Consider the following 27,228-nt stretch of genomic DNA (forward strand, 5'->3'; position numbering starts at 1 on the left):
AGATGTTTCAACTTTTAGCACTAAAACATTTTAAGTGTTACACACTGGAATTATTACAGTTTCCAAAAGGAGGTACTGTTTAAAGGTGTTAATTGGCATCTTCAAGGTCTTCTAGTAAGATACATTTAGCTCTAAAAACTGAGGCCTGGAAAGCCTACCCACTGTAAACATAGATATTTATTGAGCTTTCAAGATACTTCCTATTGTTGCTCTCATGAAGACAAAAGAAAACTACTTTTTTCAGTTGGAATTGCCCCTAAAAAGACTGACAACTCTGATAGAAGAAATTCTTGCCTTTTGTTTTACTCCGTGAAAGGTCCTTTTTCCAATGTTCCCATACCCACCCACATTTTTTGGAATTTCTGGGCCACTTTTTGATATGTGTGCCTTGTTTCTATGGTGATAGGCCCCATAGAAATCCAGAACAAAGCAGATGTAATAAGCATCTCCTGCAAGGCGTATTATGCTAAAAAGGGATCTGCATTTTTCAGACATTCTTTATCAGTGGCAGAACTAGATCACCCCAAATGGGAAGGAACAGAAGAGTTAAGGATCACTTTGGGCCTTACTACTCCGTTGGCCTTATTTCACCAATGCTGTCTCCATCCAGAAATCATGGTGGTAATGAAAGATGATGTAATACAGAAATCAGTACCATAGACATAGTCAGTGCATTTCAAAAGACACCAAAGTGTATTACATGTGTGTATTACGTGAGTTTTAATGCTTACCAGACATTAACTCTGTTGCTTTATTTTTGTATTTTGTAACTTAAACTGGTAAAGCTCAACTGAAATATTAGGGTTATCCCTCTTCCAGGTAGTTGGTTTGCGTTCAATTTTCTTTTAATAAAAATCAAGCCTAATTGGTAATAGATTACAGTACTGGCTTCTGGTCTTTGACTGTTTTGAAACAAAATAGTCAATGCATGCTCATTTTGTGTTTTAGAATTACAATAAAGTATTCTTTATATGATATGAAAATTAGTGATTTCCATAAATTGAGGAGTTGTCTATGGTTGGTTTTTAACCTTTTACATGTTCAACTTATTCAATACAATGTTCAACTTATTCATATATTCTGTCTTTGTGTATTTTATGTCTACATGTCCTTAATGAATTGCCCAAATATTAAATAAGATATCCCAGTTACTCATTTTCACTTTCTGGACAATTATTTTTAACTTAATTTATCATCATTTTTAAAGTTTTATATTGCTTGTTTTTTTTTTTTTTTTTTTTGCTTAGATCACAAGCAGTTTAATTTAGTGTGTGTGTTTGTGTGTGTATATATAGTCATGATTCACAAATCAAATTTTTAGAGTGAATGAAGCTGATTGTTTCATGTGCTACTGAATTGTAGGCATGAGGGCCTAAATTTTCTTCCAGCTGTAAGCTGTTTTTGTACCTGGTAGGCTCCTTTCTTTTTTGCAAGATGAACCTGTATTTGTCAGTTTTGTTAGTTGTCATAATGGTTCCAACACTGATTTGAAGGTATGCTTGGAACCAGCCCCACACTCTGAAAATGCCTGCACGGTGTATTCCTCCTTGCCCAGGTCAGCTTCTCCCATTGTGGCACTAAGCAGCCGCAGGACTGGTGGCTGGCGTGCCTTTGCCAACTCTTGTCAGCCTCTGCCTTGGAGGTAGATTTGTAACCCTATAAACTGCACATAGCTTTCCTAGGAACCATCCAGGAAGTTTTCAGAGGAGAATTGATAGCAGATTTATTTAGGGAAGTAACACTGGAACTTGCGTGGAGGGTATTTTAGAAGCCAGGGAGATCATCTTGGGAGATCAGTAGGTCAGGGAGATGAAACAGAGAAGACCAAAAAATATTTTTTTTTAAAAAAATAAGCCATAGAATTAAAAATTCCACTTTTTATCACAAAAATCCTATGATAATTGCATCAAACTATTGTTGTAGTTTTGCTAGTTTTACTGTAACTTTAGACTTTTCAGTCATTCTTCAGAGAAGAAATGGATTAAATTCATCAAATCCTCAAATTTCAGGTTACCAGGGAGAATGTATTATAGTATCACAACTCTTAATACCATAGCTTCTAAATGTGAATGTCTTGTGACTGCAAATGAGAAGAGATTTGGGAGAAAGAGTGTTTGTTCTATGGGAAGAATAAAGACTCCTTTTGCAGAAGGGAGTTTTGCTGAAACTAAGTGATCCCTGGGCTGGGCTGCACATTGTCTTCTAGGAGGCTGGAAGGCTTGGGGCATGTTGGATAGGTTTCACCTCTTGAGGAGAACAGAGGCTGTATTTGTGAGATCTTTCCTTTTTTGTGGACTACTATTCTCTGATACCTCCTGGGCAGATGTAGTTTGCATGACTTTTGACATTATCATCAATATAAAAATAGAAAGTAGGCTAGGTAGAATCATTTCCGTTTTTACCAGTTAACCCCTGGCATTCTGAGAGACTGTTTAAGTTGGCTTGAGTTAAGGCAGAATATGGTATAGGCAGGATTCTCTGTCTTTATGGAGACATCAATACTACATCTTATGGTCGAAGTAGACAACTTCAGGCACTCATTTGAATAGAATGGCTTAGCAATGCCAATAAAATTTTACTGATAATTTTATTATCTCTTGATATTTAACTATATCATTTAAATTCATGATTTAAACTGTGGTATATGGATTTTACTTTTAAAAGGACTTAAAATTTTAAGAGCATTTAAAGTGTGAACATAAATCGAAGCCTATGCCTGTGTACCAGAAAGATGGAATTACACAAAGTTGTTCTGGCCCTGAACATAATAACTTGTTTTCCTGGCCTTCTGGATACTTTTTTATTTTTTGAGTTTGTGCCTCGTTTAGGTGAGGGTCTTCTGCTAGGGCAAGCTTTTGAACTCTCTATGGTGCTAACCATGACTGTACTCTCCCTGCATTGTAGCTCTCCGGTGAGCCTCAGGGTTATAAAGTAAGGTGGTCCTACTTGCCTTCGTCTATCTGGAATACTTATGATTGCAATAAAATAATCACAAAACTATTTAAATGCACACTTTATCCCAGACATTAAATGTCATAAGATAGAGTTAATATCTGACAATGTCATTGATTTTGGTTACCACTGTTGATTCTCCAGTGTCATTCACCATTTAATGGCCATTCATTCTTCACTGAATGAATGAATGTTTAGTCTGTTGTTTATTCCATACAGCTAAACAGCTTTTTGTTTCCCTCAGAGGCATGGTGTTGTGTACCTGTTATCCTAGCACTTTAGGAGTCTGGAGCAAGAGAATCACAAGTTCAAACCCAGCCCGGGCAATTTAGTGACTTAGACCCTGTATCAAAATGAAAAACAGGCTAGGAATGTAGCCAGTGTAGAGGCCCTGGGTTCAACCTCAGCACAGCAAAACAATAGTAACAGAAAAGATCTCTGAGGATTATCGTTACTAATGCTGATTTTACTATTTCGAGTATAATAGTTGTATAGGCTGAGATGAGTCACATAACTCTCTCATTTGCCCTGTGTAAAATGCAGAAACCCTCACAAGATCATCAGCGACATTAAGTAAGTTCATATGAAGTAGTTAGAGTACCTAACATAGTTACCTCATGAGGAACATGAGCTTCCAGGATCATTACATTCAGCATATTAGATTGTATCAAGCTAAGGTCAACTGCTTCTTTGGAGCTTACACTGGGTTTTTAGGAAAGTTCTACCTGAGGTTTATCTTTTGGTGATTTATAATTTGTCAGTAACTAGGCTTAAATACTCTTGCTCATTATTTTTAAGGTAGGATAAAGTACCTAATGCTGAAAAATTAGACTTACATAGTTCTAATAAGAAAATTAGAAGAGCTAGGCATGGTAGCATACATCTAAAAATCCCCAAATGCAGGAGACAGAGTCAGGAGAATTTCTGTGAGTTCCATGGCCATCCTGAGCCACATAGCAAGACCTGTCTCAAAAAAAATTAGAATTAGAGCTGTCCCAGAGCCCGAGTACAAAAAATCTCCGAATTCAACCTTATTCAACAGTTGGTCAAGGGAGGAAACTATGGTCCTCCTATTTTTAATACATTTTGAGAAATGTAGACTATAACTTTTAAAGGCTTTTGTACTAATTGATCTCAATGGGTAACAATTCTCAGTAGTTCTCAAAGTAACAGGAAGGAATAAATCCTTATTTGTTAAAAGACTTAAAAGCTTATTTCTTTCCTGTATACATAAACATGGCAAATCAATTGCTCTGGTGGTTTCCTTGTCTTAAAGCCATCTGTGCAAGAGAAAGTTTATTTCTAACAATATGATCATAATTTGAAAACTCAAAACATGATTTTTTTGAATCAGTCTGTCTCTCTGTATGTGTGTAACAAGATGTAAGGATGCATAGTTACATGGTGTGTGCAGTAAGTGGATTTAATGAAAAGAGAAAGCATAGGAAGGAAGTATACAGTTTTGAATCTTTTGTGTTTTTCCTCTCCAGTAACTAAAGAGATGTTACACATGATAAAGTCTTTTTTTTTTTTTTTAAGAAAGGTTCTTTCTAAACAAAATGTTTTCTTCCCTAATGAAATTTTGTTTTGGTGCCTTATTTTCCATGTGCTGAGGATTTTGCAATGTTCTCTGTCTAGCCCTGTGATTTCAACCTAATAATCTCATTTGGATTTACCAGGCTCAGCAGCTGTTGTTTTTATCGGCTATTGCTAAGTCACATTAAGGTTCAAAAGCACATTCTTCAGTGTTGGCCTACATTATTCAAAGTTTTATAAAATTTTATTTACTTGTAAGAAAGAGTAATATTCATAATACCTCCAGAAACTTTTCCTTAAGCTAAGCCTAGTGTCTGCAGATCTCTCACAAGATAAAGTTGACAGTGTGGTTTATGGAACAGAACGTCTTTGGAATTCCATTTATCCTCTTTATACTGGAGGAAGAAGGGCCCTCAATTGTAATTTCAATAGTGTTTGGCATAATGTACTAACCACTGACAATTTGATCATGATGTAGTTAGGGTATGCAAGGAAAACAATTCAATACATGACACATAATTTGTAGAGTTATTCTATAATAGCCACCCAGAGAGTCAAACACAAAAAGTGCAGGAAATCTGTCCACACACTAAAGACCCCAAAAAATCCAGCTGAGGACCTGGATCCCACAGCAGCAACTTGCATGAGTCCAGTTGAAGATATAGAGTCCATGACAATGTCTCATGTAAGTCTGTTTCATAGAGCTGCACTGGAAAGTCCCAAAGGTCAGCAGTACAAAGTCTGTATCAACGGGATGAAGGATCTGTGCCAGTAGGTTGAGGGTTCTGCCAGGAAGCAATACTCAGGGTAAGGATCAGGGCTCCCCAAGAAGTACTACAGGACATCCTCAGTGGCAATGAGGTCCCGAGCTCCTTCTGTGATAATAGTGGAATTAATATCAGAAAGCCAGCATGACAACCTTCTAGAAATTGAACAGCACACCATCTTCCCCTCCAGATCTAGGAAGCAGTAAAGTAAGGACCAGAGCTCCCACAAAGTGAACCACAGCCATTCTTAGCAACAGCAAGGTCCCGAGCACCTCTGATGAGAACAGCCAAGTCCGTATCAGGAAAAAAGCTCAACAAGATTCTCCAGAAGAACAAACAACACCGTACTACTTCTTCCTGTCCAGTTATCCCTCTTATGTTGTTGGTAACAATCCCCAGATGAGCCCCCTATACCCAGCACACACTGATTCAGTTCAGCTGGGTGCCACAAGTTGACCACCAGTTGTCAATCCACCACTGATGTTAATGATTGTGCTTTAGTGAAGCAGAATAGAAAGTTGAGAAAGATTTTGAGAATTCCCTGGGAAAGCATAAACTCAGAATTACAATCATTTTATTGAGTGATAGTACAGTTCTATTTGAAGAGGAAATCACATGTTGAATTGTGCCTTTTATGTAATTGTTTTAATGTAGTGGATTTTTCTCATGTATCTGAAAGTATTATTTCCCCCTTGGCAATCTCTTATTAGGAGTACTTCAGTTTGTCTAATTACTTCAGTGGTTTGGAAGTCTGAAAAAGACAGTAGGTATGCTCTTACATTCCTCCAGGGTTATTTTCTTGGCTATGAATCCCATTTGAAGTCTGTACTATCCATCATATCTCCTTTTTTCCTGTTTTATTCTTCTACACCCAGGATCCAAAGTAGATGTTTTTATTATCTGCTGTAGATAGGGCAAGTCAGTTGTGTTTATAGGTAATGTTATACATCAGTTTGTACGTGCATGCCTGTGTTTGTGTGTGTGTGTGTGTGTGTGTGTGTGTGTGTGTGTGTGTGTGTAATTTGATCCTGACACTTTAGTGAGAGGAATGGCTATAGCTAACTCTTGTTTTATGGGTGGGCTCAGAGAGCCACATGATAAACTCAAATAACATGTAAATAGAAGGCACAGTAAAAAACAGGCTTTTGAACTCTGTTATACTATGTTTGTATATTCTGCCCCATGCCATTTCCCAAGACATTTTCTGCACAATATATTTGGTAATTTGTTGCACAGAATTGTTGTACCAAAATTTAATTAGTTCTGTGTCTGTCAGATCCTTCCCTACTAAGCATAAATTATTGAACTATTACATATAATGAGAAGTTTCCTGCTTTTCTGGCCAGTAGCATTGTGATCGTCTAACTTTAGAACAATAGGACAGCAAGACGGTAGACACACTAAGAAGACACTTGGCTTAAGTACAAACTCAGTGGGAATAGTGTAGAAGTGCAGCCTTCCATGATGGGATAGGACTTAGAAAGATGAAGGAGAGAGTAGAAGGGCAATGTCTGAGCAGAAGTATTTAGGAAGGGGTCTATGCAGTATCAAAATAATTATGGATTAAGTGATTCACTCTGGATTCACTTTGAAACAAACTGGCATGGCTTTAGCATGAGTTGATCATTGTTAGAGGCAGGTAAAGGATATATGAAGGATTCTTATGCTGTTGTGTATACTTTTACGTGTGTTAGACTTTATACTAATAGTATTTTTAAAAATAAAAATGGTGTATACCAGTGATGGTGAATCTTTTAGACACAAGTGCCCAAACTGCAACCCCAAACCCACTTACGGCAAAGTGCCAACATTGCAATTAAATCTGAACACTGAGATGTTAGTTTAGAGAAAACAATTCAGACATTAATATCTTTTGTCTTAAAAGAAAAATATGCATGCCACAGATTCACTACCACTGGAATATGCCATATGGTTTTTGGATTTTGGAACGATTTGTTAGTTTGAGATAGTGGGTAGGCTAGCCTGCCTTGAATAGAGGATATGTTCAAAGCGTAGTGGGAAATGTTGGAAAGCCAAACTGGCAGCACATTTCCTAAGAGACCGTGCATGAAAGAACACTGTGGAGCTGAGTGTATAAGTCCTGGTGTCCTGGTAGACACAGGTTTGTGGATTAGATTTAGAGTTTTGCTTGGCTATGAGCATAAGGTGGGATTGCATGCTCAACATGGCAGGAAATTTAGCAACATCTTATGCTTTCCAGTCCTCTTAGGCCCACAACATCTGATGCCATGTTTGGTTCTGGAAAGTACTTTGGAAGACAGCTTCTGGCATGGCAGGATATGTCAGGCACAGAAGATTGTCTCACATAATTTCAGCAGTCTTCTTCCTTTCAGAATCCATTAACGTAAGATTTTTTTGCTGGCAGTGGTCACATTTTCTCCTCTTCCAAAACCTGTTCCTGTTCTTTTTCAGCCTCTTTTCTCTTGGGGGCCTGAGAATGAGCAATACAAACAAGCTAAAAGCATTACTGTGATTCCCCAGTGATATAAAGCCACATATTCATGAGGACATCTGATCTAGTCTCCTGGAAATAGACTTCAGCAGCAGACTGAGTTACACCCAGAAGGCAGCACTGAATCATCTGGAAGCCTCTTGGGTGTGACTTTCTAAAGGAGAGTCCCCTCCCTCTGTCTCCCTGATTAAGTACATACTTACTGGTAAGGGGAAAAAGGACAGAAAGAGCCATGTCAGAGAAATTCAGTTTGTCAGTAGTAGTAAGGCATGGTTAATTATTTGGATGTCATTAGAGGTATGGTATAGCTGACAAACATAGTCTGTGAAAACTCTTTGCTATATCTTTAGAAATTTTGAGTCAATTGTTAAACACAAATTTTAAAATAAAAATTATTAAAAATAATTCTCAGATTTAGCATTTCCTAATTTTTTGGCTATAATTTGCTACTATCTGCTCTTAGGGTTACTATTGATTTCTAATATGTCTGTGGAGAAGAAATACTAAAGAATGGTGTGCTACACATCTCTTCTCAACTCCAGGTTCAGTGACATCATGTTAGCAGTTTGAAATTGGTCATGGTGGGTATAATTATACCATGGAATATTGCAGAGATAAAAAAATCAGACCTTTTCATATATTTCAGAGAACTGGTTGGTAAATATCTACCAGCATACCACTATGAGTATAGTATTTTGCTTGTATTTTTTAAAGACACTTTGTGCTTTACAGATATATTTTGAAATAAAACAGGCAAATATATAGAATTCCAGTCTGGCCCTTGTCTATCCCTTGAATTTTGTTACCAATGTTCCTTTGATAAAATATTAATGTCAAATTTTAGAACCTTTATTTTATAAATAGTTTACAGATTTTTGAATTTAAAGATCTGTTTCTTATTAAATACAATGAAGAAATTACTAGGCGCTGTGTGTGTATGATGCCCATAAAGGCCAATGAATCCAATGGTTCCCTCCCTAGGCATAAAGAGCTCTTTCTTCACAGAGGAAAAATATACATTTGTTGGACTGCAGTCCTGTTGAGAAACGCAGTCATACAAATACGGAAAACAAATGGTTATTGCTCTGTAAGACTACTTGTGCCCACATGGCAGCTGTGTATCCTTCAGGTTCATTTTCTATCTGGCTGACTTGAGTCCCTGCCAAAGAAAGGAACACTGTTGAGTGAATTTTCTTCTATACAGATGATGAGAGTCGTTCTAATATTACCTCACCAGTACTACTGATGTCTTAGAACTACTGACCTGTGAATAAATTAGTCCCAATGTAATGACAAGAAAGCACAGCCTATAGTATATACTTACTGTATTTTTCAAGAAGAACAAAACCACAGTATTTTTTTCTAACAGGTAGATAGGAAAAATTACAGCATAAATTACCTGAAACACATTTTTTTCTGAGTTCAAATTTAGTTTTATTCTTAATATAAATTTGAACTATGGTAAATTTCTTCTTACATTCTATTATATAATAATTCATAAAGTGAAATCCAGTTGATCGGAAGAAAGTATAATATTAAAAATAGGGTGGGGAGTGCTTAACTATCTTATCAAACAGGGTGCTAAGGAAAGTGTTGGTTTTATAGCAAGGATAGAGAAGTACACCAAGGGCCTTCAGGGAAAAGTAGTCCAGAATATTTTTGTAATTTTAGATAATGTGAGTTCATGGTCTGTAAAGAAATACAATCTTAGACCATTCTCAAAGTTTATTCACACACACACAAAAAATGCCAAATTTAAGGAGTGAAAACAACAGATGTCCAGCTCAGGTAACCTAGGGTCAAAACCAAACAAAACCAGGACTGAAACAGATGCTGCAAACAGGAACTGAAAACAGGGAAACCAGATGTTAGAACTGGGAGAAAAATCATTACAGTTCCTCCTGAAAGAGAAGGCAGAGAGGTCACTTGGCGACACAGGAACTGCAGATCACCTTGGGCTGCATTCTGCCCAGCAAGGCCACGCCACACTGTAGGTTCTGAGCACATTTCTTTGGAATATATAAGTAGGTATCACAGTTCAAAATTAAGTTGGACCATGGAAATTGAGACATGATTGCTAAAGAAAAGCATATGTTAAGTTAGCAAAGGGGAATAATCATAGACTCACTCCACTCAGATATTTGCTTGACCTCTACTTTCTGGGCTTGATGATGGAGAGACCTCAGTGAATTTCACAGATAGGGACCCTGTGCTCCTAGAGCTTACCACCTTGTGGGCAAAGACAGTAGAATAAATAGCTGCTGAGTACATTAAACAGAGGTAAATTCTGTGGAGAAAAACAGAGCAGGAATAATTCTTCCGAATTACATTCCCCAAGGATACATTTTCCAACTCTACCAAAGCTAGCAGAGAGAGTACATTTATAGTTATAAAGTGCAAAGCATATCACCTGTGAAATCATCTTTCCTGTTTTTGTTAGCCCTGTTAATATACCAAATATGCTCCATCTGTCTGCAACCAGTAGTTCAAAGCACAGATTAAAGTTCAGGTGGCTTGGGAGAAGTAGTAGCGTTTTTTTGGTTTTTTTGTTTTTTCCTAACACACACTGAAGTAAAAAGAAAAATATGTCCTTACATAATTTTGTTAGACAGCTGGCAGTTCATGATCAGAAAGACAAAAAGCACCTGTGGTTGGGAGGCTGTGTGTTATTTAAAACCAAGATGTCCCAAATGCTTTCAATTGGTCAGCCAAATAGTGGCCATTCAAAGAGATGTTTGATAGTTGTGTGTGTGTGTGTGTGTGTGTGTGTGTGTGTGTGTGTGTGTGTTTTATAACATACAATTTCTTACTCTGTTCAACTCTCACAAAATTCTCAACCTTTAAATGGAAATATTGGTAAGAAAGTTACTAGATCTCTTTTTGTAGGAGATGGACCAAGATGAAAATAAGCAACCTAACAAATAGGTCATATTCCTTCTTCTCCCCAAAGCTTTTTTTTTTTCAATTGCCTGCTAAACCTCTGTCCTTGAAGGCCCAAAGGTACTGCAAACCAAACTCATGACTCTCCTCTATTTTGACATAGTAGCCAAAATTGAGTTGGTTAGCATCCTTGAATCATGGCTTTCTTAATGTGTAGTCTAACATGCATTCTTTTTTTTAATTTTTATTTTAAACGGGGTAAAATTAAACACAACAAAACAGAACAAAATAGGACATAAGAAAGCAATGTAAGAGATATAAATTTCAAAGCTAGTCAACCTGAGATCTTCACTATCTATCATATTGTCTTTTGTTTTCTTCCAAATAGTTGTCCATGTCTTCGCGTACAGAGAATTCATACAAAACAAAATAGTATAAAACTGATCCGAACAGAATGAGAAAGACGTTTTAGGTCTTCAAAATCAGACAATAGGGAAGTCACTAATGGCTGTTGCAGAGCCTCTCATTCTCTTCAAAATAGCTGTCCATACTTTCATGTACACTGAAGTTCAACAAAACAAAGCAGGCAGCAGGGCAGGGATTGCTTGGTTTCCCGGCAATCCAGGTCCCAGCATGGCGTGGGTGCTAGTAAACACCGGTGGCTCTGGTCCTGGGCTGGCGCAGCCTGCCACGCTCACAGCCACTCACCAGCAGGGGAGGGGTTGCTTGGTTTCCTGGCACTCCAGGTTAACACGCATCCTTGTGTTGGATGCTGAAGGAACCTTACACTCCTTACCCATCAGGTATTTAGCAGAGCACCTGCTGGAAAATGCCTAAAAGTCTTGGTGTAGGTTTGCTTTTTTATTACCTCACTTGTTCACTCTCATCCATGTCCTTAGTTTAAGTCTCCATATTTATCTCCTGGACCGCTGATTTATATGGTATTTTCCTTTTTAAGTAAATCCTTCATACTGCTACCAAAGTAGAAAATTCTTAGTTTCTGAATGTAAAATTTGACACCATATGATGTCAATCCCTTCCAGAAATAACTTCAATGGTTCTGTAGCATGATTTACATACCTCTTTATGATCTAGACTTAAATGGCCCTTTCATCTTACCTTCTGCAGCTTGTCTACCGGGTTTACTCTTGAGAGAAATAATCAGTCAAAATTTAATAGGAAATAGGAAAACAGATCTTTCACAAAGGGAAAAAGGACTAAGAGATGGAAGGGGAGGAAAAGAGGGGGAAGAGACAGGGACATAAAAGAATTAAGATGTTTATATACATGTGCTGACTCCCCAAGTGAATATAATCATTATATACTGCACACATGTCCTAATAAAAATTAAAATTAAAAGGTAACTTAGCTATGTCAAACCCTTAATAAGGCATCACACCTTAATTATGTTAATTAACTGATTCACAGTGAAGGAAAATTTTACAGATTGGTCCCCAGTGGATATTGGAACATTAACTAGCACATTAAGATAGAGTGTTTTTTTCATTCATGGTAAGAACCTTACAGAAAATTGGAATAGATGGTCTTTACCTCAATGTGATAAAGACCATCTATGACAAACCAACAGTATCATGCTAAATGGCCAAAAACTGAGAGCCTTTACCTTGAAATCAGGCACAAGACAAGGATGTCCCTTATCACCACTCCTATTTAATATAGTACTGGAAATACTAGCCAGAGCAATTAGACAAGAGAGAGAAATAAAAGGGGTACAGTTAGGAAAAGAAGAAATTAAACTACCATTGTTTGCAGATGACATGATATTCTACATAGAAGACCCCCAAAACTCCATTGAAAGACTCCTAGATATAATAAATAAATTCAGCAATGTAGCTGGATACAAAATCAATACTCAAAAATCAATAGCATTTCTATACACTAACAAGATCACAGAGATAAGAGAAGCCACATCCTTCACACTAGCAACCAAAAAAATGAAATATTTAGGAATTATTCTTATGAAAGAAGTGAAAGATCTATACAGGGAAAATTCTAATACACTGAAAAAAGAAATGGAAGAGGATCTCAGAAAATGGAAAGACATCACTTGCTCATGGATAGGAGGAATAAATATTGTGAAAACAGCCGTTCTCCCAAAACTGTTATACAGATTCAATGCAATCCCAATAAAAATACCATCAACATACCTCATAGATCTCGAGAAATCACTCCTAAAATTCATCTGGAACCAGAAGAGACTTAGAATAGCAAAGACAGTTCTAAGCTGCAAAGGCAAGGCAGGAGGCATCACAATCCCTGACTTGAAGTTATACTACAAAGCAACTGTGGTAAATTCAGCATGGTACTGGAATCAAAACAGAGCCAAAGATCAATGGAATAGATTAGAAGATACAACCACAACTACAAACACACTCAACCACCTTATCTTTGATAAAGGAACCAAACATGTTCACTGGAAAAGACAGTCTTTAATAAATGGTGTTGGGAAAAACGGGCTCTCCATATGCCGAAAACTAAGACTAGGCCCATGCCTATCATCATGTACAAAATTAAAACCTAAATGGATCAAAGATCCAAATATTAAAACAGAAACTAAATCTGTTAGAAGGCAAAATGGGTAAAAACCTTGAAGACATAGGGGTAGGTAGAGAATTCATGAACAGGAATCAAACTGCATGGTAAATACTTCCCAGAATCAACAACTGGGATCATGTGTTATTAAAAGTTTCTGCACATCAAAAGAAATCTCTAGCATAGTGAAAAGAAAACCTACAAACTGGGAAACAATCTTACTGAACTGTCCCTCAGACAAAGGACTTCTGTCTAAAACATATAAAGAAAAAAAATCAGACCCCCAAAGTTCAAGGATCCAATCCAAAAATGGGCATCTGAAATGAATGCACAATTCTCAGATGAAGAAATACAAATGGCAAATACATGAAAAAATGCTCATCATCATTACTTATTAGAGAAATGCAAATTAAAACCACACTGAGATTCCATCTCCTCAAATAATGGCCAGGATCAAGAAAACTACCAACAACGAATACTGGAGAGGCTGTGGGGAAAAAGGAACTCTCCTGCACTGTTGGTGAGAGTGTAGCCTGGTGCAACTATTGTGGAAGTCAGTCTGGATATTTCTCAGAAAGCTGGGATTGGAAGTCCCATTTGTTCTAGCTATTCCATTTCTAGGTATATTCCCAGAAAAACTGAAGACTTCATACCACAGTGATGTATGTGCACCCATGTTTGTAACAGCACAATTTGTAATAGCCAGATCTTGGAACAACCTAAGTGTCCATCAACTGAGGAATGGATAAAAAAGTTGTGGTATTTTTGTACAGTGGAGTACTACTCAGCTATAAAGAATGATCACATTGAGATGTTTATAAATAAATGGATGCAGCTTGAGGCCATACTCATAAGCGAAATAAATCAAACTCACATGTATAAATACCGAATAGTTTCCCTAGTGTAAGAAATGGAAAGAATACATAAAAGTATGTGGTAATCATGATTCCCCATTATATTGTTTTGAAGCCTTATAATGTTTTCATTCATTAATTGGAATGGTTTTATTCTGTGTTGCTTGATTTTATTGTCTGTGATGGTATAAGTAGCTATTTTGAAGAAAACAAGATTATAATAACTAGTGATGATTTAATATCATCTTGTTTTGAAGTCCCACTATGCTTTTGTTCTTCTGTTTCAGTAGGTCTTATCATGCTGTATCTTTTTGGATTTTATTATATGTGATAATATAAATAAAATACTTTATAGACAAGGAGATAATATAGTAACCGTTTTCTGTTAGTTGGTTCTGAATACCCTGTAATACTTTCATTCTCTTGAATGGTTTTACACTGTTTTTATGTTTGATACTATAGTATATGAAGGTATACTCAAATATTTCAAGGAAAGACACTATGGTAGCTACTGTTATGTTGGATTGTCTTGTGGTGAAACACTATGTTGCTTAAATTATTCTGTTCTGACTTGTTTTGTTATGTCCTCTTCTATCTTAATCCTTTGTTTTAAATTAAAAAAAAATAAGATAGAGCTTTTCACCAGCCCAACGTCATTCCTGTTTCCTTTCCCTGACTCTCCCGTCAGCCAGTACCTGTTAGATCCCACCCCCAAGGCCCCAGTCCCACTAAGTTTCTTCCCGCCTGGTGGTCCTCACTGACACTCTCCTGTTCTAGATCCTCACAGCTTCATTGCTGAATTACTGCAGCAGAGCCCTCCCTGGCTCCCCTGTCTTCATTCTTTTAGCCTGGCTTGGCCCTGCCCTGTGTATCTCCTATACCCCATCAGGTCAGTTTTCCTGAAATACTTCGTTCTTGTAGAATCTATAATGGTTCTGTTGTATATTAGGTCAAGTATACTCTTTACTGTGGAATCTGAAGCCCTAAGTGTACTTACAGTCTCATTTATTTGAAAAGTCTCCTCTCTCTGGCTATGAAGGTTCTCTCCTTGATGGACCCTAATGCCTTGTTACTCTTCCTTGCTCAGGACCTCCTTTCCGCCCTTCTCCAAGTGAGACTGTGTCTGCTCCTACTCCCTTGTATCCCTGGAGACTGATGGTCTTTCTCCATTCCTGAACTACAGCTGTCAGTCTCAGCAGCAGCAGCTTCAGATGGCTGCAAAAACAGTGTGCTTGAAATCAGAGCTTTTAGGCTCAAGCTCCTACCCACTAGCCAAATGTCTCTGACAGCTTATTTTTACCTCTCTGACCTAGTATCCTTATCTTAAAATTAAGGGCATTCTATGGAGTACATGCCCAGGTAAGCTCTTCATTCTAGCAGAATGGCAACAGAAGGAGCTCTCCTTCTTAGGTATAACACTGTCCATGCCACATAGTATTATCTCAAGTATTTATTGAATTCACTAATCACATGATTTGCACATTTTATATGTGTCTACATATACATATGCATACCAATAGATTTGTCTGTCATTGACTATATCTGTGATTTCTTTTTCCTTTTAAACTTATTTTTCATATGTAGTAGCAGTTGGTAAGCTTTTGCTGCAGAATGATATCGGTTCAAGGGGTGATCAGAATATACACTGAAAGTTTAAATTTTAAATATTTATTATAGTTAAAGAAATGTTACCATTAATCCCTCCTCAAAACACTTCCCTTTTTCCAAACACACATTGTCCCATCGTTGTTACTACTTTCTGAGGCAGTTCTGGAAATCCTCTTTTGTGAGTATCTTTACAAGATGTGATGAAAGCTGCCAACTGCCATCCAACTGAAAGACAGACTTACAAAAACATTACAGTGTATCCTCATCCATTGTACTCACTAAATCTGGTACCATGCCACTTCTGACTTTCCCTCAAGGTCAGAATGACCAGTAGATTATGGACTATATCCCCTGCAGCTATACACCAAATCAACTTCTGTCCTTTTAAATTGTGAATTTCAAGCAGTGTATGCCAGGAAAACCTATTAATTGCATGAGAATTTATTTTTATTTTTATATGGATATCTTCTAGGCTTTCTCCTGAAACCAACTTTTTAAAATAAGGAATTTGGCAATGGAGCCAAAAAATTAATGGTGGTTCTGTTCATCTTTGAAAAGAAATTATACAGTAGCAAGTTTTGTTTACCACTCTCCTTGGGCAGCAGAAACACTCATGAACTAGGTACTTGTAACTCTTATGCCTGGGTCACTGAGTGTTGGTTAAAAAAAAAAAGAAACAGTAAAACACAGTTATAGTTTTTAAGGAGTTTGTAATAGAATAAAATATGTAACAGTAATCCCAGCAAAACAAGAGAAATAGATTTTGCCTTTTACCTAAGAAGCAAGATAAATTTGTTCCAAAGCAACTCATTAAAGACTACAATTGTTTACTAGTGTGTGAGTGATTTACAAATAGCAAAATAGTATGTTATCCCCACGCTCCAGTCACCAAGCATGTTGGGTGAGTGATCACATTTCAGATGACCCAGCCTGGCTACAGGAAAAGACTTTTGCGTAAAAGATTGGAGAAGTTGCCAAACAACATAATGAAGACTTATGCTTTTGAAATTCCTCTTATTACTGTTTTGATTAAATTGATGTTTCCAAAGGAATGGGCTTCTAAATGAAGTAATACTGCCCCAGCTAATCCTAATGTATTCTTTCATTTTATTCATCTTTCACAGTAATATTTTGTTTCACTTCCTCATTTGTCCTCACAAGCCTGTTGCTGCAAAATATTTAAATAACATGTTTATGAAAGAACATTATTTCTTAACGGATAAGGGCATTTTGGGCTTGTTTAAAATTTAGGTTATTTGGTAATTTTTATAGAAATAAAATTTCTAATACCTAAATTGGTGATTGAACTCTTAAACTAGAATTTTTTAATATTGAAATTAATTAGGTTACTGTGTGATAAAATCATCTCTTTTATAGAACTGTTTAAGTACTAGTGTAAAACAAATGAAATATTGGTCAACAATTAGAGTGATTGCAATTTGATTTTAAGCAGAGCTTTGATTGCTTGGTGAGTGACATAATGTCAAATGGTTTTTCCAATGAATAAGGGCACTGTGTATTCTTAAGGTGGTGGTTTGTTTACAGTGTGTTAACATGGCCGATAACAGATCCTGGTGCCCTTTTGTGTGCATGTTTTAAATGGCTATTCTTGTGTGTTTTGGCACTGCATGAAATATTTAGCTATACTAAAAGTAGTATTTTTACCATAAAGCATTTAATTCCTTTGCGGTACTCATGTACTTTCTAATCAAAAAAAAAAAAAAAAATCAAATCCACTTTTTTATTTTCAAAAAAAATCAATTGAGATTTTCAGAAAAAGCTTACTTCCTCAAAATCTAAGCACTGTCAAGTTGCACCATTTTACTGACTAATCTAGAAATTTGAGTTTTTAAATAGCGTAACTTTTTCTATTTGTAATTTTTATTTTGAAATCTATATGTTTTATTTCTTAAGGTTGTTAGGTATATACTATAATATAAAATTAGGCTTCCTGCTTACAGTATCAAACTTCTTGCAGTGAGTTTTTCATGCTTTTTCTGAATTAATTTCCTGACCATATAATGTTCCCTAAGTGTATTTTTCCCATAATTCCCTTGTTCAGATACCATCAGTGAGTTATTTGTGCTTTTCAAGTCTAGATTTGTTTCTGCTCATGAAAATGGTCAAGTCTAGATTTGTTTCTGCTCATGAAAATCTTTGAATCTTAATTCTAAAAGTAATATTTTTGTCCTCAAAGCAATAATTTTCAGATGCCTATTATGCTCTAGATCTAAATTATTTCCAAAAAAATTCTTAGCCTGATATTACTTTTCATTGTTACCATCTTTGTATCTCAAAAGTCTCACTCCACCTATATGTCCCTATGTTACCTCCTTTAATTCACCTTGGCTTTTTTGTTGTTTTATTTTTTTTTTATTTCTTTTATTGTTTTATTCCTTCACATAAAATAGTATGTAACCTATTATTAAGCCCCCTCTTTTCTATTTCATATCCTGTCAAAACCCTATACAAATTCTGGGAATCCCTTTTGGTCCAACTCATAATTCCTGTGAAGGTACTATATTATTCCTTTCCTGTATATTGCCCTAAAGCACAGCTGTATGATCTCTTTTATCATAATTACATTTGGGCCTTCTTTGATAAAAGCATAAGATCCTTTGGAAGATCAGGTGTGGTGCTTTGTACCTAGAAGAAGCCTGGCCACGATTGTTGAACATAATTGGGGTCAGAGTGGATGCAGCATGTAACATTCTCTTCGTGCCCCTTCTCTTGGTGACCATCTCCAGCAATGACCAAGTTTGTGATACATAGAGCCATATTCATTTTTACCTCTCTTCAACTAACAGTGACTAAGTTGTCTTTCCTCAGTGGATAAAACTCTTCACAATAAAAACACCATCTGTGCTGTCAATATAAATAGGAAAATATTTCTTGTGTGTGGGTGAGAAGGAAAAAGGACAGGAAAAAACTCATCATTGGCTGTCTTGGCATAATTTTTCTGCCTTTTAAATTTGGTTGCTAAGAAATAAGTATAGATTTGTATGCTCTGCAGAAAGGAGAAACTTCAGTCATTGACAGGAAACTCTGCATGTTGTGCTACCCGTTTGTCACTGAGCTGTGACAAGGTCCTACCCTGATGTAGAAGTCATGTTTTAAAATTCCAAATAGAGAATGTGGACTCTGTCTCCTAGAACACCATCAGAACTCTAAAATTCCCAGAGAGAGGAACACCAAGTGAAGCTATGGAGTCCTCTGAAGTATGAAGCCAACTTAATTTGGCAAAACTTTGAAATATGGGCCTTCTAAATGATTCTGTTGATTTTTTTTGTGAGTTCTTAGAGAAACCTCACTTTAGTACTTTACTGTGCCCACAGCTTCCCTGAATTATTCTTAATGATATGGTGGAGCTAAATTCCTCTTATTGATGGGGCTCACTGGAGTTTAGTCTCTGCTAAAAGACTCCAGAACCTTTTTCTGTCATGCAGAATTTGGTAAATGGAAGGCAAGATGATGTGAAAATTATAATAAGCTGTAGATTTGCTCAAGGCAAGGAAATCTAATTTTAACTCTTAGTTTTTCAGTAGATATGCTGTGGCAGCTTTCAATGCCTTTACGGTTTATATCTAGATATCCTTCCAGAGCCTCATGGAATCATAGGTGGGGCTTTAAGGAGGGGTTGGATTATAGGGCCGTTAGAGCTGACTTGCTGTTGTTACATCTCCCTTGCCAGCTCCTCTCCTTGACTGTCTGCTTCCCCACTGCTATGATGTGAGCACTTTTCCTTCTGCTGTGCCCCCTGGCCATGCACAGTATGTAAACTTTTACAAATTATGAGTCAGAATAAACCCCTTCTCTTTTAAATTGTAGGCAACTGGATACGGTATCTCAGTGGCAAGAAAAGTGACTAAGATTTATGCTAGGCCTTGGGATACAGTGATCAACAATTAGCATACAGATTCCCAGGGAACTTATTGTGGAATGGGAAGAAATACAGCTTTAATGGAGCAATTGTGGGTAGATGGGTGATAAATGTTATGAAGAGAAGGAATAGAGAACATCAAAAACATGTTATAAAGGAACTGGTTAGGGTATTAAGAAGCAGCTTTATAAGACCTGGGACATCAGTGACTTAAATGACTGCTTTATTTGGCTTTGAAAGTGAGCCTGACCTGCTGAGTGAATTCCATGGCACTCTTCACTGTGAGATGGTTCATATGTAGCTCCAGACTTTTTGTCTAGAACAAGAACTAGATACTTAGCTATTGCCCAGTTCTATGGCACAGATCTCCTAAAGCCCTCAGGGTTTCCTCATAGGAAGACCTTTCAGCCATTCCTGAGTTTGTGCAAATGGAGTGATTCATGTTCAGCCCCTAACTTCAGGTAGGGACTTGTCACCGGAGGAGTCAACTATGTGATTCAAGGGTTGGAACTTTCAGTCTCACCCCAACCTCTGAAAGAGGAGAAGAACTGGAGATTTTCAGTCACTGGTGGCCCCTGAACTAAGCAGTGATCCCTATGTAATGAAATCTATAAAAATCCCTAAATTATAGAATTCAAGTAGCTTCCAGGTCGGGGACCATGTCAAAGTGCTGGGAGGTGGCATATATGGAAAACACAGGAAAGCCACCCCTCACCCCAGGGCCCTGCTTTAGGCATCTCTTCCATTTAATGATTCCTGAATGTATCATTTATAACTAACTGATAAAAGTAAGGTGTTTTTCTGCATGCTGTGAGTCATCCTAGTAAATCATCAAACAAGGAAGATGTGGAAACACCCACATCAATAGTCACATCAGACAGGTGTGGGTAGCCGGGGTACCTGGGACCTGAGTTGGCATGTAAAGTGTGGGTAGCATTGTGGCACCTAGCCATCAAGCCTGTGCAGTCTGATGCTAACTCCACTAGTTAATAAAGACTAACTCTGAATTTTAAGGCACCCAGTTGATGTCAGAGGAAGTAGTCTGAGAAGGAATGTGGCATTATGTTTCCCCTAAAAGTAAAGGAGACATTTTTCCTTGCTCATTAAAGAGCAAATGGCAATTTACGATTTTGACTCCCAGCAGTTACTAAGTTGGAGATAAAAGGTTGGATTAAAACTAAGGTGAAAGTAGACATTTTACATAAAGTGTAAGTTATGTAATAGCTTGTTATTTCAAAACAGCCTGCTTCTGTCTTAAAGCTCTTGCCTAATGCTTCATCACTTCCCACACCTTCTTCCAGGGAATATAGAAGTTGGAAGAGATAAGCAGCCTTGGCTGGCTAGGTTTTCAAAAACCTTCTCTGGGTTGGGCAGGTAGGAATAGCTGCACTTCACTGGCACTGTAAATCACAGATTATGGATGATGTTACTGGTTCCTTTCTTTTTCCAAGTCCCCAACTGACAAACAGTCAACTGATCCATTATTGGTCCATTATTGAAAGGTAGATTTGAGAAAGAATTTTGTGCCAGTTGTTTTATCACAGTGAAAGGGATCACTGATATACTGTGTTTGGGCCACATGTTTATTGTCCCTGGACTCCTGGGACAGTTTCTTTTACATGTGTAATAGGGCTTAACTATTATAGACTGTCAATGACTTTACAGTCCTTGCTGTTATGATTCCTTGGAATCAAAGTGGTATAAATAAAGCTTACCTCCTGGGTTGTTCTACTTCAGTCTAAATTAATGTCCCAATGGCAAAGATTAAATTATTTTAGCAGAAGAAGAATTGACTTTGTATGAGTTCCCTTTTCATTTGTCACTGTAATGATTTCAGTGTATTTCCACGACATTTATTTTACCATTAGTATCATCTCATTGGCTAGTGTGCTTGTATTTTAAAGCTGACAGAATGAGGATCTAGATTTACGGCCACATAGATGATGGTGGAGACAGGCCTGGGACTCAAGTATACATTTGCCATATTGCCACTGTGAAAAGCCAGCCCCTGGTGGAGGAAGTAGAAAAGTGACGTAAGACTAAATTCAGTCAACCCTTGGCCCCTGGGGCTTGTGAACAAAACATAGGAAAGTAAATAAAAATGGAGCCATAGCTTTTACCTAAAGTGGCCTCAAAACATTTATAGGGCAAGAGATCAGCAATAGGAAAACCTCTTCTAGAAATGACTGATAACTGATTGCTGCAGACCAGTAAGCAAAGAAAATTTTTGCAATGATGCCCCATGTTTGTGAGCACCAACTCCATGACACAGACAGAGACAGAGTAAAAAGCTTTAAACAACAATATTCTTCCCTCTGCAACAGTGGTTCAGACTGGCAAAGTCCACAGTGCAGCCAGCATGGTGAAGTGAGAGGTGACTAAACTGATTTGTTGGAGTTCCTGAGTGGCCGCAGCGCCCCACACTCACATATGGTGAAATGCCCTATCTTCCTTTGTGAGCTATTGTCATATGATCAGTGATTGCTACGACTATTACTGGAGCTTTTGTGAGGAAGCCCCAGCTCCCAGGGTCCCCATAGACCAGGCTTGGCCTCCCATCCCTTAACTCCAAAGAAATGAGCATATCCACATGGGAAGGACAGATACAAAGGCTCAAGGTGTGACTTCAGGGTCCAGACAGGAAATTTGCACTGTTATGGAAAAGACAAGGTTTGAAGGTTTGAGTAGCTGGCAGAGTAGGTAATCCTGGCCAGTCCATGATTACCAATCCTGATAGTTATCTCAGGACTGGTTCTACAGTGTGGCTCCAGGGAAGACCTTAGGACTCCAGGGTGAAATCCAGTTCCTGTGAAGTGACTGCTTAGAAAATAGCCTCATTTCCACCATGGGATAGTTGCTGCCACTTGGAAGTGATCTTATCATGGGTTGATCTTTTTAAAAGTCTCAGCTTTTCCTGGAATCTAAGGAGATTGCAGGTTTAAGATAATGGCTGTAGATTTCTAGGATAGGATCTTGCAAAAGCTGGCAATTAGATATCCCTACAAATCTTGAAAATATGGTAGTTACTCCTATATCCTCAGCCTTAAAGGAGAATAAGATAGGCTAGGTAAATTTAGGTCTAATGAATGTTGTATTACTGGTTTTTAGACAGATGTTCAAGTAATTAACCTTCCTATATGTAAGTTAAGCAGGGATCTGACCCAAAGTTTTAAGGTAATAAAGGATACAGATACAAAATCAAGTCAGAGTCCAGGGATTTAGCTCAGTGGCACAAATGCCTGGCTGGAAAATGCAAGGTCATAAATTCAATCCCCAGTACCAAAAAAAAAAAAAAAAAAAATGAAGGCAGAGATGCCAGTTCTATTCTGTTTTTAGTTACCCATTGGGCATTGTGGGCACAGCTGCTAAATCCCTTATATGACCACAGAATATACTAACCAAGCCTTTGGGAGTCAAATCCTAGCATTCCTGGGAAGGAAACTCCCAAGAGGCTAAAGGTAGGAAGCAAGAAGAGGTTTGTTTCCCACTCACTACCTTCAATCACTTCGATCTCCTAACAAATCCAGAAGCAGCTGTCTTAGAAAGAGACAGTCTTAATTCTTCCCCGTGCCTCACTGATGTTTACTTTCCTTTTTGTGACAACCCAACCACATTATCACATTCCTGTTGCCCTCTACTGTACTGACTGTAGTTCCATGAGAAAGTAGAGTAGCTATTTCTCTGTTATTAAATTGATTTTCATTTGACAGGGCCAACTGCCTCCACTCGTGCTTTTGGTGGGGATTTCAACTCTATACATCCACAGAGCAAGGAAGAAACAAGCCAATCCTGCAAAAATGAGGTGGTTATTCTGAAACTCTTGGGAGTTGATCTGTTGATGCATGTAAGTGCCCAGTAAGTAAGTCAGCTATCACTAAGCCCCTGGGGTTATAAATGTTGTCTTTTAACCACTTCCCAACACTCACATGTGTGCACACATGCATACACAAAACACTCACACATCTCTTCACTATGACCTGCTACTTCTACAAAATTATTGTAGATTTTAAGGGCATACATTATGCTGTCCTTAATGCCTCTGATACAGATAGGCTGACCTTCTAAACAAGGGGAGGTCCAGTACTTCAAAGCCATCTAAAGTTATTACTGTACTTAATGTTTTGTAAATGTGTATGCTTAAATGGTTACGTTAGTTAAAAACAAAAATCACAAAATTCATTTTCATTTAACTCACTAACCACTGGAAATTTTCTTACTATCTTAGCTTATGTATGGCCATTTACCTACAAAAAAAAAAGAAAAAGAAAAAAACCTAAGCATTTTTTTTTTTTTTTTGGAAAAATCTGGGGAATCTAACATGTCTCCTAACCAAATCCTTCTAATTCAGAGTCACAAACAAAATTGATAATTATTTAGTATTTATTATAGTGTACTGTGAGTCATAGGCAAAGCAAATTTGACACATTAAAATACTATTTTTTAGCCAGGCATGGTGGTCCACACCTGTAATCCTAGCATTCAGCAGGAGGACTGTTGCAAGTTCAAGTCCAACCTGGGTTTCAAAGTGAGCTCAAGAGCACCCTGAACTGCATAGTGACACCCTGTCTCAAAAAGACAAAAAAAAAAAAAAAAAAAAAAGCTTTGTGTGTTTGCCTGTTTTCTAAAACATTGAGGGCCCCACTGTATGTATGTTAAATTTGTATGATTTGTATTCCTTTTAAAGCACTAAATAATTTTCTTCTTTTATATGATTATGATATTTGTGGTAAAATACACATGCAAGGTATACTATTTTAACCATTTTAAATGTGCAATTCAGTAACATTAGGCTGATTCATACTGTTCTACAACCATGATTATTGTAGATTTTAAAGACAGCCCTTGGCTAGGGGTCCATTGGTCATATTTGACTTGTCTGCAGCAGAAATCTTGACTGAGATTGTGTCAAAGGGTGAAGATAACTTCACAGACTGTTGGGTTTTGTATCTAGATGACCCCCAAAGCCTCATGCACTGATAGGTGGGGCTTTTCAGAGCTGGCTGAATCTAGGGAATGTGATAGTGGTATTGAGGCGTGTAATACTAAAATGGTGTACTGATTGGAATTATCGTAGTTCTGGGTGTGGCTGAGTGGATTTACTGAAGACAGAAGGCTTGCCCTAGGTGTGACACTGCCCAAAAGGTTTGTAGTCTGGATGGGATAAAAGAGAAAGTCTGCTTGCTGCTGCTCCTTTCTGCCTGCCTGTCATGAACTGTTTCTCCTCTTTGATGCCCCTCCACCATGCTACCCTGCCTTGGAGCCAGTTAACTATGGACTGAAACCTCCACAAACTGTGAGCTAAAGTAAAACTTTGCCCTTTAACTTGTGGGTGTCAGGTTTCAGCAACAAGAAAAATAACTAAGATACTAACTTTCTTTACATGTTGCATCTCAGTGTATTGTTTTAGCTCAACAAAACTTTGTTTTCCTTGTGGTCCATATGGTACATGTTTGAGAAAATTTACAGTTCTGGAGTAATGTGATACATTCTAAATCTGACTTGGAAATCATTAATTAGGTGGAAAGCTAAACTCCTTAATAGCAAGTCTGATTATAGTAGGATAATAGTAGAGAACCAAGCTTTAAATGATTAATCTTAGATAAAGCCACTATTATGTTAATAAATTACCATTTTAAGGGCTTGATTTATCCCTGCTTCTATGATAAGCATTTGATTTATAGTTGCCTTATTTACTTCCTGAAACAATTTCATTCAGCAGAAGCTACCATTCTTACAATTTTATAGATGAGAAAGGTGATACTTGGATAGCATATATGCAATGCAACAGGTGGTAAATGACAAAGACACTGATCTTAGCAAGTTAGCTAGCTACTCACTCTTCCAGGTCTTCTGAATGTTCTTTAAGATTTTAGGATAAGAACCAGACCTAACACTGTAACTTAACATGTTGAAGGCAAATGATGTTTCTTTATTAATCCATTCAAAACCAGGCTGTATTTAGGTGGTATGAAATTTATTTTAACTTCTGTGCATGCCAGGAACAAAAACCATGCAAAATACGATCATTTACATACAGATTAAATGTAGGTTATTTATCGTGTTATTAAATTGGAGGGTGCATGTTTCTCTGTATGAGATTGTTCAAGCAGGATGCAACATTACTCTAGCTATCTATCATGTCAATCTTAATTACTTAATAGGCAGGCAGGATGGAAGAAGCTCTTGTTAGCTCTGTTTTGCTAGAAGGAATACTGGATGATGAACTAGAACAGAAATGTAGATCTCATTTTTTAATCATCTCTTTTCTCTAAAAGATGAATTATAGATTTGAAAAAGAGAGATGCCATATTCTATATAAAACTCCTTTTTATATAGCTTTTGGAGAAGGCTGTGCAGCAGATGGCTCTTAGCACTGGTGTGAATTCTGGGTTTGCTGTGAACATGAGAAAGTTTTTTTATTTCTCTGATTTCTCAGCTTTCTTACCTTCAGAACTGAGATCATAATAACTACTTCACCCAGTACCAATGTTAGCCTTCCCCTTTCTATCTCCTATCGTTCCTGTGCACTTAGGAAATAATTGTTGGGAATTTGTTCCATTGCTCTGTCCTGCACATTCAACTATTCCAAGACCTCAGAGACAGGAAAGGTTTTAACCAGATAGTTGTGATATAGCTTAATGGAAGTATAATACACTCTCAAATGCTAAGAAAGTATGAGATTGACTTAGCTGGGTATGGTGATGCATGCATGTAAGCCCAGGACTATGGAACATTGAAACAGGAGATTGCAAGCTCAGGCTGGGCAATGTAGTGAAACTCTGTCTCAAAACTAAAAAAAAAAAAAAAAATTAAAAGGGCTGGGGATATATTTCAGTGTGAAAGCTGTGGATTCAATCCTCATTAACACAAAAAAATTTTTAAAAAAAGGTAAAGTATGGCATGACTACTGATTTGGAGGAACCAGTCAGGTAGCAGCGTTCATTTTAAGAATCTTTCATGTTTCAGGGATGTGTCTCATTGGGAAGGCCCTAGGTTTGACCCCATTACAATAAATAAAAAAAGACTTTTATGCTTCATGATCACTTAGCAACTGTTGGGTATTAAACCTGTTTTTTGGTCAGAAGTTAGCTGAAGCTTGGCTAGACTAACTTGCAACTATAGCTAATTTGTAGTACCTAGCAATTTAATTTTTGTCATTGTGTCAAGTACTGTATTACAACAAATACAGCACTCTTTATAGTGATTACTATTAAAGGTGACTAACTTTATAAAACTAAAACTATCCAAGGATATGCAATATTGTTAGCCTGATTACTGCTCACAGGTTTGTGGAATCTTAATATTTATGGAGCACCTGATATATGGCAGGCCTTTTGTTGTTGTTTCTTCTTCTTTTTCTTCTTCTATTTTTTATTTTTATTTTTTTGGATACTAGGGATCTCATGACCTTGTGCTTGCCAGGCAGGTGCTTATGCCATTGAGCTAAATCCCTGGCTCATGCAGGCCTTTTGAAGACAAGAAAGGTCCTCACTTTCCTGGAGTTCATGGTCTTGACAGAAAGCAAACAATACAATTAGTAGGCATAGAACAGCACAGTATGCAACATCCTCGTTTGGGCGATAGCTTGCTAGTTTCATCTTAGCATTATTCCTGATGCATTATAAGGCTAACATGGTAAAAAAAAAATTGTGAAATAATTCGGTAAGATATTTAGGTCATTTAAGAATGTGGTGTCATTATGCAGTGGCCCATCACTAATTCAAA

At 37.3% G+C, this 27,228-nt stretch overlaps 1 protein-coding gene across 4 annotated transcripts in view; it reads left to right on the forward strand.

The window, feature by feature from the left end:
- Nucleotides 1-27,228, forward strand: part of Lrrc8b (leucine rich repeat containing 8 VRAC subunit B) — a 68,916-nt gene that overhangs the window by 14,541 nt on the left and 27,147 nt on the right. For 2 of the 4 annotated variants that reach the window (XM_063253887.1, XM_063253896.1), the window contains exon 2: nucleotides 23,214-23,347. The exons of 1 other annotated variant lie outside the window; for it this stretch is intronic. The gene's annotated coding sequence lies outside the window, so the exon portion shown is untranslated. Of the gene's footprint in view, nucleotides 1-23,213; nucleotides 23,359-27,228 lie in introns of all 4 variants that reach the window. One more of the 4 variants, XM_063253895.1, reaches the window with a different exon arrangement.

This window comes from Cavia porcellus, unplaced genomic scaffold, assembly GCF_034190915.1.
Source record: "Cavia porcellus strain 051 isolate PalLab524CR breed Dunkin Hartley unplaced genomic scaffold, mCavPor4.1 scaffold_1, whole genome shotgun sequence".
NCBI lineage: Eukaryota > Metazoa > Chordata > Mammalia > Rodentia > Caviidae > Cavia > Cavia porcellus.